At 42.4% G+C, this 10,707-nt stretch overlaps 2 long non-coding RNA genes across 6 annotated transcripts; both read left to right on the forward strand.

Annotated features, from left to right (window-relative positions):
- The first annotated feature begins 5,191 nt into the window (after positions 1-5,191).
- LOC127341933 (uncharacterized) lies at positions 5,192-7,382 on the forward strand. Of its 5 annotated transcripts, none has more exons than XR_007876046.2 (5): positions 5,192-5,512; positions 5,603-5,917; positions 6,049-6,160; positions 6,325-7,136; positions 7,229-7,382. It is a non-coding gene; the product is annotated as an uncharacterized lncRNA (long non-coding RNA). The 5 variants fall into 5 exon arrangements; XR_007876045.2 differs by having other exon boundaries at positions 6,325-6,939; positions 7,017-7,382; XR_007876044.2 differs by having other exon boundaries at positions 6,325-6,939; positions 7,060-7,382.
- A 1-nt stretch (position 7,383) lies between these two features.
- Positions 7,384-9,998, forward strand: LOC139838447 (uncharacterized). Its single transcript, XR_011755074.1, has 3 exons — positions 7,384-7,433; positions 9,237-9,304; positions 9,397-9,998. It is a non-coding gene; the product is annotated as an uncharacterized lncRNA (long non-coding RNA).
- Positions 9,999-10,707: the final 709 nt, after the last annotated feature.

Genomic DNA, 10,707 nt, shown 5'->3' on the forward strand with positions numbered 1-10,707 from the left:
CCATCGATTGACGCGTGAGACGGTGAGGACCAGAATTTTTTCACCAGCTTTCCTGGGCGCTGCTCGAGCTGTCTAGAATCTTCTAATTCCTCCATTTAGATATTCAGCTTGTTGACACGGAACAATCGAGAAGGCCTCCAAGAATTGCATTGTGCTGGAGCAGCACAAGGGCATGTTAATCCACTGGAGCTTATTATGAGCAACGAGTAAAGTTGTGGGCCCCTCCGATCCTCCGTGCAGTGTATCGGCTCAAAGAAGCATAAAAATGTTTTGGTCCTACTAGCATGGGAAAAAGGAACAGAAAAAACTATTCGAAAGCTATATATTCTGAGGCTGGCGACCGATGTCATTTTGCATATAAAATGCCATTTTGGCTGGCACGGTGGCGTGTACAGAGCCACAGAGGACAAGAGACGAGTTTCTTTATGGTATCTCTCTTCCTAATCTTGCACATCAGGTTGGAACGCCTGATTATATTAGGATTCCCTGATGCCTAGATCTTGCATGTTTGTCCAAACCTCTCCTGGCTAGCTAAAGTCATTGGTAATAAGAAAAACACAGACCAAAGTGAATCTTTGCTGAAAAGACAAACAAACCGAAGCGACGAATAAACTAATTACTGATATTATTGTAGCACCGGTGTCTAAGGCTGTGTTTGTTTGGGCTTCTGCTTCTGCTTTTAGGGTCCAAAAGCGGAAGCCCAAACAAACAGCAGGAAATAGAAAAGCGCGTTTGAGAAGCGCTTGGACCAAATGAATTGCGCGAGCCAGAAAGAGAAGAAGCAGGTCGAGGGGTGCTTTCCGCAGCTTTTCACTACGGGAAAAATATGCGTCGCCGTGCAGCATTTCTTTGCCGTGTGTCCCCGCACGGCAAAGAAATCTTTGCCGTGCGCACAGATAAAAACGCACGGCAAAGACCTTAGTCACGGGAAAGATAGACACAAGGGCACGGCAAAGATACGACTCACGGCAAAGATGGAAGAGGCCGCACGGCAAAGAAAGGTGCACGGCAATGGTCCAACACACCGCACGGCAAAGACTTGGTGCACGGCAAAGGCGTTGGGCATTGCCGTGCCTCATCCTTTGCCGTGCGCGCAGCTGGGTTGCACGGCAAAGCAGCCTTTGCCTAGTGTTTTTGAAAAAACGCACGGCAAAGAAGCCTTTGCCTAGTGTAAGCGCACGGCAAAGATGTAGAAACTGGATTTTTTCTCATCTCAAAAGGCATGGCATGGTATAGTTATCAACAAACGAACATATAGCTCAGTGGCAAGGTTGCACGCTTTCCCTACTCTGTGTCCTAGGTTCGATTCCCAGACCAGCCAGTTTGTGGCCTCTTTTTAGATAAAACATGTTAGGCACACGGCAAAGAAGCGACCTTTGCCATGCGGCGTCACACGGCAAAGCCTTTGCCGTGCAACGTTGGCGAGTCACACGGCAAAGAAGCCTTTGCCGTCGATAACATTGCCGTGCGATCTTTGCCGTGCGGGGTCGCACGGCAAAGCCTTTGCCGTGCAAATAGGGCTCTTTGCCGTGCAAATAGTTGCACGGCAAAGCCTGTTTTTCCCGTAGTGTTTGCTGCTTCCCGAGTTCCACCGGACTGAAATACCCTAAACACTTCGGAATATTTACAAAAAAACTGTCACCCACAATCCCAACCTGCCTCAGTTCCATTTTCCCATCTCTCCTCATGTTCGTGCCAGGCCATGGCAGAGGGTTAGCCGCGGCCGCCGGTCGCCGCCCCTCGCCCTCGCCGATGTTCCCGGCCGCCGCCGTCCATGGCCTGCTGCCCCGTCCGCTCTTGCAATCCTCCACCAGGCCGACACCCCCAACCCCCTTTTCCCCTCCTCCCTGGCCCCTATCCATGGTCGGCAAGCGTTAGGGTTACAGCGCCCCGCCCGCCGCCGCCGTTCCCCGGCCTCATCGGCACGATTCCCCGCCGGCGACGTCCAAGGAATCCTCCTCCTCTCCGTTCGCGACTTCGTTGACCTCGCCGCGTCCCCGAATTGACCGGGCGCACCACGAGTACCCGTCCGCCGACGGCGACAGGAGGCGTTCGAGCCGGTGCGTCCTCGCCATTTGTTCTCCGCCGCTCACCTCCAGGAGCGACGCGCGCTCCAGGTCCCGTTCCCCGCCGCCGACGTGCAAGCCCCACCTCCCCCGCCTCGTTCTCGACCACATCCATCTCCCGTCGTCTCCAATTCGACCGGGCGCACCACTGGTCGCGCTCGATCCCATCGTCCGCCGGAGACAACAACACTTGGAGCCGCCTGATGGTGGCCTCATGTCGATCAACATTCTTCTACAGAGAAAGAGCATGGACACGGACTGTCGGGGATAGTACAGAGCATAGCGAATTAGCGATGCTGTGGTGCTGATTGTTTCCGTGTGTGACTTTTCTCCCCCTGTGCATTTGTGGTCTGTTCGATGGGTGTTAATTACTCGAAAATTTCAGTTCTAAAATCGGTTGTGTGTAATCAAGAGATGTTATGTACCGGAAAAACCAATCTATAGACAAAAAGATGTGTAATATATGTGTAGCGAAGCACTAGTTTTGTAGCGAAGCACGGCCAAGATGCTAGTTGCGTAATATATGTGTAGACGTGCGAAATTTGTTGCTCTTTTGGATTTATATAGATAAATCTTGTAACATAAATTTCATGACACTCTCGTATGATCTTTGAATATATATGAATGATGTTTTATATTTAATACGAACACTTTCAAATTGAAATTAAGGTAATTAACCCTTAAGCATGAAAATTATGTTTAAAACCGTCAGAATTAGCTAATTCATGTCAAATCAACATTTATATAACTTCTTCAGCCTTCAGGGTTATTTTAGACATTTTATCCTTCATACCAGCAACAGCACCTATCAACGGCACTCTTGCCAAACATCGAATATCTGCTTCTCACAAATTGCTTTCCACAAACTGCTTTTTCCACAAATTAACAGCATAAATGCTTTTCAACCAAGAAATTTCAAACAAACAGACCCTAAGACTAGTCATAGTGGGGAGTAACATTAGATAGTAACGTACATATGTTATTACTCTATGTTATTACCTTCATAGTGGTTAGTATCATAAATATAGTAATATAAAATGTTACATTTATTAATTTGTAGACTTATCTTGCCTTGAAATATGTGATGTGATATAGTTACCACTATCTTCTCTTTCCTCAATTAATAAATAACGTGATATGTCATGAAAATGCTTAGTTGACATTGCATGTTGTTGATGTTACTACCTTTGTTACTCCCCACTATGAGATTGCTCATAGTGGGGATAACATAGGTGGTAACATCACACGTCTCAAGACATTTTGGTGACATGGCATGATAATAAAATAAAAAAAAAGTGAGGTGGTAACTAGCTATGTTACCATAACATCACACATCCCAAAGCAATATGAGTCTACAACATAATTAATGACACATTGCATGAAACCACATCTAAGTTACTACCCACTATGGAGATAGTAACTTAGACTAGTAACATGACATATGTTACTAGACTAAGTTACTCTCCACTATTAGCAGCCTGAGTAGTCTAATTGGTGCTCTCCTGTTCGCCGCCTTTTGTCGTTTGGAACTGTAGGCTAAAATAAATGGCGGCCTATTCTGCGGGAAGTGTTTATGGCTCTCCGAGGTTTGAGGTTCAGTGCTTTCTTCCTATTAAAATAGTTATAAAGTATATATTTAGAAGTACCAAAAAAATATGAAATATATAGTTCTAGACTTTGCCAATGATATATCCTACAAGCATGCAAAACTTTAACCCGAAGTTCTTTTTATCATGGGCCAGACAAAATTGGCAAAATATGATATTTTTTTGGAGATTTGAAAATACGTTTACTTAGATCTAGACTTTTTTTTATTTTTATGTAGCTCAGAATACAAAGTATTTGATATTTGATATTTTGCATGTCCATAGAATCCAACATTGCTTACATCTGGTTTTATAAAGAAAATTTTGGAACTCATAAATATGATTTTTAGTTTTTAAAAAATACAAAATCATTGGTGCCAATGTGCTCCCAATCTCTACCCTCTATTTTCATATTTTGTTTCTTTTATGTCATATAACTTGTAATGAACGCACTTTTTTCACATGGTTTTTGATCGACGACTCTAACCACTAATATATACTCACTTTTTTTTTATACATATAAGGTCACAAATTCATATTCCAGGTTGCATTCGTCCTGCATTTGTAATGTACCAATGGTATCGTTGCATTTGTCTAGCAGAACTATTTCATTTCATATACATTTATATAAATTTTATAAATATATTATAAATATAAATTATAGTCAAAATTGTAAATTGATGACAAGCGAAAGCTAAGGACTCCTTGCATTTTGGAGGGGGGGGGGGGGTGGACGGGGGTATGTTATGGTGATTTTGTTAATCCAAATTGATAGGGAAAGACCCTTGTTTTAAGAAGAATCGGTTTGTGGGAGTTATTTTGGCGACCGTGATGATGATCTGTCTATGTATATTTTACTAGCCTTTCTCATACTATGATATGTTTTCTTGTACTTCTAAATACTTCTAATTTTTTAAAACTTGTGAGGCCCCCTTTGATTCATATGATAGGAAAATCATATGAATATGAAAAGCATAGGATTGAGATGTCATGACTAGTTAAATCTTATAGGAAGATGAGTTGTGTTAGATTGTGCGAAAGGAAATTTTCTACGAGGCATGACCTAATTTTTTATCCCTATAGGATTTGCACTACAAGATTTCTATACGATACGTTCCTGTGAATCAAACAACTAGTGTAGAATTCTCATAGATCTAAATTATACACAATTCTTATACGAATCCTATGAATCAAAGAAGCCCGCCTAGTGATACTCACCCTGATGACCCACTCTTACCGGAGCCCAGGCGGCGCAAACATGCAGTGACCCCGTGGCTTGCGACACGCGGGGAGGATAAGCGTTGCGCATGCGGAAAGGTGCGTCCACTGCCCCTACTAGTATAAAAGGAGAGATCGTGCCCTTACAAAAGGTCTTGGATCTCACGGTATGATTGCTGCACCCCCATAGGGCTCTCACAGGCGTTTGAATTTTGGGCCGTCCGATCGAGCTGACGTGGCGCGATCTCGGCCAGCCATTCCATCCAGGGCGCGAGGCCCTCCCTCCCTCAGACCCGCATTTTATCCACGGGTGCTGTGAAGCCCGCTCGGCCCAGACTCTCCCGCCGCGCGTGGCTGCGAGCTCCAATCCCGTCGCTCCCTCTCCCCTTCCTCCTCCGCTCCCAGCCGCCGCCTCCGCTCCGCGCCCGCCCTCCGTGCCCCCGCTCCGCGCCCGACGCCGCCAGGCCACCGCTCGCCGTCCGACGCCGCCGCTTTGTCTGATCCCTAGGCCAGCAGAGAGACGGTGACGACCACACGGAACGGAGCCAACAGGAGGAGAAGAGGGTATTTCTCCATCATCGAGCCATCCTATGGGGAGGATGGGTTCAGAACGCCGAGATTTCTCCATCCTGGAAGACCTAGGTATTTTTTTCCATTCATTTGTTCATCCCCAATTCGTCCATCTATTCGAGGTTATTCAGAGCTCGATCTGTGGGTGGAGAGGGGATGAAGGGACGAGAAGGCTGCTTGGAGGAGGGAAGTCGACGTCCAGCGGCCTGGAGGAAGAGATGCCGGGCGGCGGAGGAGGGGATTCACCGGCGGCGCGGGAGGATCTTAACCGGTCGCAGGAGGAGGAGGATGGATGGCGGCCACCTGTGCTTCCTCCTGGTGACAGCTGCGCGGCCTCGTCCAGTACATGGTGCAACAGCTTGACAAGGATATGGGGCGGTAGTGGTTTGACCAGGGATGAGGCGACCACTCCCGACCGCATAGCACGCAGAGACGGAGCACTGCTCCTGCCGGCCGCTGCCGGCCGCCACACATCAGGTATTCGCTAACCCCCCTTTTTCCAGTCTCTGCTAGCTATGTGCCTGTGTGTGTTCTATGTTGTGCAATTGACTCAAGCTATGCAAGGTTGACTTGATCTGAATTCTAATGGTTGTGCGTGTGTTGTGCAGCAATTTTTCTGGTGGATCATTGGTGGAGGAGCAAGGTAGAGTTGCTGCTCCTGAAGTTTTTGACGTATCTGTGAGGGATGAGTGCAGCGTGAGGAACCACTATGAACCCATGGTATGAAGTGTTTTTCTTATTTCCTTCATGTATTCCATCAAAGATTAGAGTAGCAGGTAGTATTTAAGCATCAGAGCGAACCAATCTGCAATTTTTAGATTCCTCTGTGTATGAACCTAATTCAGTGCTATCTTGTGACTGTGGAGATTTACTTTTGTTTTCAGATGTTATACAAATGAAGCTAAATGAGATATGACATATTTTCCAAGGGAGATATTGGAAGGGTTTCGTCTTGCTGCAGGTCAAGACGTGAAGGTCCCTTTGTGTCTTAGTTTGTGCAAACACTTGCTCAAAATAAAAGTAACAATGAAAATCCCATCTGTGTATGTAACTTTTGATTTCTGCAACCTACATCCAACTCCTATGTTCGTGTAGTGGTTTAATTGGCATGAGCATTAGATGCAGATGCATCTTTTAGTTGATAATATAGTAATGAACTTTATGAGTAATATTCACATTGTAATATCTTATCTGTGATCAAATTTATATGATCCTTATACACAGTAAAATTTCCAAAAGTTTTTTTCACGTTAATAGCGTTGCTGAGGATCAAAGCAAATATGCAGCTAGCAGTTTTTTCTGTACGAAACATGAGAAAACCGGAGATCATTTAGGTGACTGTTCTTTGTAGGAATGCAGCCTCCTTTCGGTACACAGACTTAGGAAATCAAAGCGATGGCAAAACACTGTACTGCGAGTGTTGACTTCAGGATATCTCATGAATGTCTTATACTCCTTGATACTCAGGCAGAGATGGAGTTATTTTGCTCTCTGCAACGGTGTGTTCCTAATACAAGAAAATTTGAGCTAAACATCTTGCTGCTAATATTTTCGAATAAAAACCACTGTCATGCAGCCGGTATACAGTCTATCCATCCTAATTGATATGATGATGCCAGATGGTTCATCAACACTTACTGTTCTTAGTGGTGATCCATTACCAGCAGATCTGGCTGGTGAGCTAATGGGAATTCAGGTAAACACTTCACTTAAATAAATTCTTACACTCGATTGTATTACTGCTAGCTTTACTTTGGTAAATCCCTGTATTTTCTGTTGTTCTGCAAGGAATTTCTGTAGCTAGGTGTTTTCTTGGCATCTCTCTGTAATATTTAGTTGGTCGAACGGATCAATGATTTTTCCATGTGGGAGCTCATACTTACAGTATGTTGTCTGGCTATATTTTTTTGTATCAATACTCCTTTTATCGGAGCCTTATGATCTGCTTGGTTGAACTTTAAGGACAAAGATTTATGCACATTGTGGTCGGAAGGTACTTCCGCTGACTCCTTAGCTTATGAATACTGGAACATTGTCCTAATCATGTTACTTCGTTATTTCTGGTTTCAAGCTACTCGGACATCCTTGCAGTTGTTTAGTGCTTAAACTACTCATAGAAGATGCATCAGTTGCAAGCATGTGCTCAGTTTAGAGATTGGTCCTGTTTATGTTATCTATACTTTCTATTAGTGGTAGGCTCCAGGTCATGCCACAGTTATTTCATTTCCTACATTTCGTGTTATTGTCTAAAACTGTGGTCAATTAGTCTACCTTGAGTATAAAACTGCGATCAGCCGACCAATCAGTCTACTGAAAAATATTTTTTGTCTCTTGTCTTTAAATCACCCCTGGTTAAATCTTCAGATCGCCCCTGTTTAGTTTTAGTCTCTCTATTTTGTGTAAAAAAAAAGTTTTAGTCTCTGTGTGATAGCTTCTTTTCTTGCGTCTCCTGTATTTTGTTTATTTGTCTGTCTACCAAGGATCCACTAAACATAAGCACCATTGAATTAAGCTATCTGAATATGAAATATGTAGTATTGTGGTTATTTCTTTACTATAACTTTTACTCTTAGTTTCCTTCAATGTACCAATGTCAGTGGACGTGAAGAATAAATGGCTTAGTTAGTGATAGTAGCTGATACGGATAAAAAAAACACAAAATAATCGGAACCTTGCTAGAACTACAAGGAGCTAATGTATCTTTCTTTCCACATTCCATCTACTTTGAAGGCAAGAATACACTAGAGGATAGCTTTAAATATATTGGCTTATAATAACAAAAAAAAAACAGTGCCGAACAACATACCAGGCGCTGAGGCACCAATTAGCATCTGCTTGAGTAGCTCTGTAGATTATTTTCCCTTCTACGGCTCTCCATTTGCCACCACCTACTGCCACCGAGTCCTTCCTCTTTATTCTACAGCAAGATGGTGTTCTCTAGCGAGGTTGTTCGCTTTACATGTGTGACCTTCACTGGTAGATGAGGCCTCTCTCCTGTCTCCCGGTGTCCATTAGTTGTTTTCTCCTCTCCTGATACCCACCAGTAAGGCTTCTGGTCTTTCTATTCTGATTGGGTGTTCCCTATGACCATTCTTTAAATGCTCCTGTTTTCAGCCCAACACATCAGCTGCCTGGAACACAGGTCCATAAGTTAGTTAAAAGTCTACACTAGCGTTTGGTGAAAGTAGAAGTAAAATTGGAAAATAAATGGCTGACTATATTCTGCAGAATCAAAGTTAACGCAAGATACTTTTTTTCACTTTGTCCATAAGTTTGATGTGTGATATCTAATCAAGAAAAAAATCATGTGTATATTTTTATGGAATGTACTTAGTCGGGGTCATAGTTTAACCTTTACTAGAGGCTATAAACGACAGGAAATCATCTTTCCAAGCATGAATGTTCTGCATGCAATACTTATAGACACTCTTCTCTCTTTTGTAGTTGACTACCTGCTATTTTTCAACCTTAGAATCTGTATTTATCTTTTCTCATATTTGCCTTCAGTAGTGATCTATGTTTTATTAATATCAGTAGTGCTCTGTTATCTTTCAGCAGTGCTATCTGATCTTTTCATGAAGTTTGGTTGTTTAGTTAAGGAAAGGAACTAATCGTGATAGTACAACGTTTTTAAATTGTTGCTATGCATGAATGGCATGGTTGACAAGTTAGCATCTTGGACGAAACTTATGAAGAGTATTTTAAGAAAAAGAGCTACCATATTTACATATGATTCTTCAGATTGAGTTCTTTGTGCCGCCAGTTGTTTAATCATCTCGCTGTGCATATTTTTCAGAATGTCAGTAATCTCTGGACAAAGAGAATGGAGAGTTTAGACGGATAGAAAAGAAACAAACTTTGTAGGTATGATAGACTAGCACAAATTTCAGTAAATGAGCCAAGTTAGCAAATGAGATAGACATGAGTGAAGAATATAACCTTTGGTTTTTGTTCAGCGAGGAGAAGAAGCACATCAGTGAAAACAAAGGCAACACGTCAACGCCATATGGTTCTTTCTTCCTGGCTCAACAAACAGGTTGGTGTTGTGGCCATGGCGCCTGGAGAGGCTGCGGCGGCTCCACCGAAGTTGTGGTCGCCTTCGCCGAGCAGCGACAGGACGGATGGCCGTGGGGAGCATCATATTGTTCGTGCCTGCGTGATTCATGATTCTGATAGTATGAATTGAATAACCGAGTCAGTGTTTGTAGCGTCACAGGAGGAGGAAAAGGGAATCTGATGGTGGGTTCTACAGTGCGGTGGATGCATGCGTGAGTGTGAGGAATTAGAAATGAGTGGACAGTGTTCTATGTACTGTGTACAGTGTCTGTAGCGTCACGGGAGGAGGAGAAAAACGGATCTGATGGGGGTTCTAGGAGTGCGGAGTGCCGTGGATGCATGCGTGTGAGGAATTAGGAATGAGAGAGGACATTGGCGTATATGCTTACTGTTTCTATAGTTAATTAATCTAAAAATGAAAACTATAACTCAAAGAAAGAGGTAATGCATTACCTACAGAAATACGAGTAAACTATTAATTAATTGTCGTCTGATTAATTTATACTACCTCTGTCTGGATTTAATTGACTTCTTCCAATACGTTATTTGTTCATTAGATTTCTCTCCCCCGCGTCGATTAAATAGGAACGGAGGGAGTAGACATTATTTTCAACAAATCCAAGTTTATTTTTCTATGTTGCAATCAAACTTTCTTAAATACTTATTTAATATTTTAAATATTTTTAGGTTATGTAAAATCAAATACTTATTTGAATCTGACCAACATTGTTTAAGAGTTACATACTGATTTTATAGGAGAAATAGGCAAGGCTTATTATAGAGCATTTACCTTAAAATTATGATTCTTCTGAATTCAAAATGAATAGTTTCCTAGAAATAAAATTCGCCAATAGAAATGGATGTAAATGTAATTAGGGAAAAAACTGATGTATTTTAGTGTAAATAGCTTAACAATATGGTATTTACCATTACCATTATTATATTTTATTTAGCTACCGTGATGTGAAAGAAATAACTCCATGAAATTTAAACTCATACACTTAATTTAGATAAAGTTGCTTATATAAAATTAGATTAAAGGAATCCTCTAACCGATGTTACTTTTGTTATTCTTATCTTTCTTCTATTGCTCTCCAAAAAAAATATAGTGTTAGTTACTTCTTTATTTTTTTGACGTAAGAACACATATATTATATTAAGCAGCAGGCCGCCTCATTAAAAAAAATTTCAGTCCCCTCAGGTACCCTGGT

The sequence above is a fragment of the Lolium perenne genome, chromosome 3 (assembly GCF_019359855.2).
Source record: "Lolium perenne isolate Kyuss_39 chromosome 3, Kyuss_2.0, whole genome shotgun sequence".
Classification (NCBI taxonomy): Eukaryota; Viridiplantae; Streptophyta; class Magnoliopsida; order Poales; family Poaceae; genus Lolium; species Lolium perenne.